This window comes from Aulostomus chinensis, chromosome 1 (assembly GCF_037954235.1).
Source record: "Aulostomus chinensis isolate RoL2024-O1b breed Wild chromosome 1, RoL_Achi_v1.0, whole genome shotgun sequence".
Taxonomy (NCBI): domain Eukaryota; kingdom Metazoa; phylum Chordata; class Actinopteri; order Syngnathiformes; family Aulostomidae; genus Aulostomus; species Aulostomus chinensis.
This window is the reverse complement of record NC_141320.1, coordinates 24,484,895-24,487,702: the sequence shown is the minus strand read 5'-3', so window position 1 is coordinate 24,487,702 and position 2,808 is coordinate 24,484,895. Positions and strand designations below refer to the sequence as shown.

The 2,808-nt window shown below is 44.7% G+C and overlaps 1 non-coding gene across 1 annotated transcript; it reads right to left on the bottom strand.

Annotated features, from left to right (window-relative positions):
• Positions 1-1,526: 1,526 nt before the first annotated feature.
• On the bottom strand, positions 1,527-1,598 carry trnaa-agc (transfer RNA alanine (anticodon AGC)). The gene has a single exon. It is a non-coding gene; the product is annotated as a tRNA-Ala (tRNA).
• Positions 1,599-2,808: the final 1,210 nt, after the last annotated feature.

Sequence of the window (2,808 nt, the reverse complement as noted above, 5' to 3'; positions counted from 1 at the left end):
TCAACAGACTTGGAGTTTGGACACGGACGAATGAAGTTTGGCTTTTTGTTTCTTCCATCAGATCAGAGCTGATAGGAAAAACAATCAGGTGGTTTTATTAAACAAGCAGTGAGCTGGACTTCTGCCCAGGTCCTCAGTCCCACTGTCAGTTCACTTCAACATGAACGAACAAAATCCAACCCTCACCTGGCCTGGAAATAAATAACAATTACATAACAACTCCTTTATTTCTCTCCTGTTCAGGTCCAGTTGGACTCCATCCATCGTCATCTTCCGCTTATTCCTTACTATTAAGGGTCGCGGGGGGGCTGGAGCCTATCCCAGCATCTACGGGCAAGAGGCGGGGTACACCCTGGACAGGTCGCCAGTCCCAGTTGGACTCATTCATCTCTATATGGTAGGATTTCACTTCATGAGTTCAGAAGCATCTTCACATGAGACGCTGGTTCCTCACATTGATTGATAGTTGAATTCTGTGTTTGATGTCTGAATTCTGTGTTTGATGTCTGAATTCAGTCTTTGATCTCTGGGTTCTGAGCATTGATCTCCTGCTTCAGTCTTTGATCTCTGACTGATTCTAAACTCATCAAAGGATCACATCAGCATCTTGGTCCAGACTCCAGATGGTGGTTTTACCAAGTTCACCACAGTCCTTGTTGCTGTCTGCTGTTGGGTCACAGCAAAGTAAGGAAACAGCCTGACGGTCCTCAGGAGGAAATTCAACAGCCTCCAAAGATGGAGGTGAATCTAGACCTGCTCATGTTGGCCGTCCTTGATGAACTTGGGCGGTGCTCTGGTGCAGGGATGAGGTCATGGAGCTGATCTGGGAGCAGTCCTGATGTTAAATGCTGTGATGAAGGACAGTGTGGAGGCAAAATGGACAAAATGTGTCAACATCAAATAAAATTGTAAACCTGTTTAAAGTCTTATTTTGTGTCTGATGGCCATTTTTAAAATCACTAATGATTTTTTGACTGAACATCCTGGATCCTGTGGTGCCTGATGAGGAGACAACTTGAGTACAGAGTTGGAGAAGAGGGTTTTTGGAGGGGAGATGATTTTTGCAGTGCTACAAGTCAATAAAATGTCATCATGTTTCAAAATGTCCTCACTAAGATGGTTATTAATCCCTCATTCTCAGCTGCTACAGCCTTTAAAGAAAACCTTTGACTGGTGGATCTAACAAAGATCAGATGTTGTCTCCTCTAGAACATCAACAGCTTAACGTTGTGGGCAGGACTCCTACCTGAGCAGGGAGACCCCAATGGACTTCTAGTCCTGATAGGGAGAGGGAGCCTCCTGGGTCGCGGAGAGGGGAACCTGATAGGGAGTGGGACGATCCGCCCATTGTGGGTGATTGACAGGGCAGGTTTGATCTATGTTTTCATTTTCAAAAGTAATTTTGAACATTTGTGGAAAGTTCGCCCACCTTTAACATGTAGAAGATGTCTTCTGATAGTTAATCGACTGTTGTCACATTTAAGGGATCACTTTAGCAGGTAAGATGAAGGCTACACAGGACCAGCTGGAGATGCCGGGGATTGAACCCAGGGCCTCACACATGCTCAGCATGCGCTCTACCACTGAGCTACACCCCCTCTGGTAGAGTCACTGTTTAACTGGTGAATGAATTTCCAGTTGATTTTAGGAAACCTAGAAGTTCCTCAGGTGCCATCAATCTTAAGTCTCTCCTTCACTTTGTGTGTGGTTCAAAGTCAGTGGTTTCATCAGAGCTCAACAACAGAACAAGCTGAAGTCTTCTGGAGAACGAGGGCACCGATCCCACCACCTCTCACATGCTAAGCTAGCGCTCTACCATTGAGCTCCTTCCTCTGCTCAGCAACATAACAGATAATGCAGGTTGACCTTCAGGCTGCTGGGAGGTCAACACCTGAAATATTTCCAGGATTCTGTTGTGTTGGTAGAAACAGTTTGAGGGAAGAAAACCCTCAAACATGATGATGTCATTATTAAAGGCTTTACTGCTCCAAACCTTTGCTTGTTCTTCTGTGGTTGTGAGAGGTTCTGAGTGATGAATGGAAACTGAAGGTTTAGGCATCAGTTCAAAGTAGCAGGAGCTTAAGGGGACATTTCAGATTTGTTGAAGTTGAGTCCGACTGCCTTCTTGTTCATGACGATGGTGATGTCAGAGTTCTTGCTCAGAACGATCCATGCTGTTCCTCCTATTAGTTCTGGAAAGTTGGAGCAAAACGTCATGCAGGGTCACAGGGTCACGTGTTTTGTGTTATCAGCAGATTTAATCTAAAGAGTGAGTGACGTGTGGTGTGTTTGTCAGCTTAAAGACCAAAGTTGTTGATGCACAAGAGAAGTACACACGTCAAAGCTGCTTCATTTTAATGAGTGAAACTGAAAATTAAGAGAAGAGTGACAACAAAAATGGAGTCAAGAAGTCGTCTTCAAAACACACACACACACACACACACACTCACACACACACACACACTCACATAGTCATATACACTCTTCTCTTTATGTTGCCCCCTGCTGGACAATAGGTTTAAGGTTCATGTGGAAAAAAGCAGACAATAAATACGACTATTATTGAAATGTCGGCGACTTCATTCGATCTGAAAGTTCATTGTTGACCAAACAGACACTGATACAACAGCCTTAAAGTCTACCTCCATCGGCTAAAGATGCCCCTGGATCATAAAGCACAGCTCGACTGCTGGCTAACATGCAGGCGTGGGCCTATCACTGAAATCAGCAGTCATGAAAAACTGTGCTAGGCCTCCAGACCCAAGCTTGAAGAGGTTTGAAAACTGGACCCAGGAGAATTTTAACTGA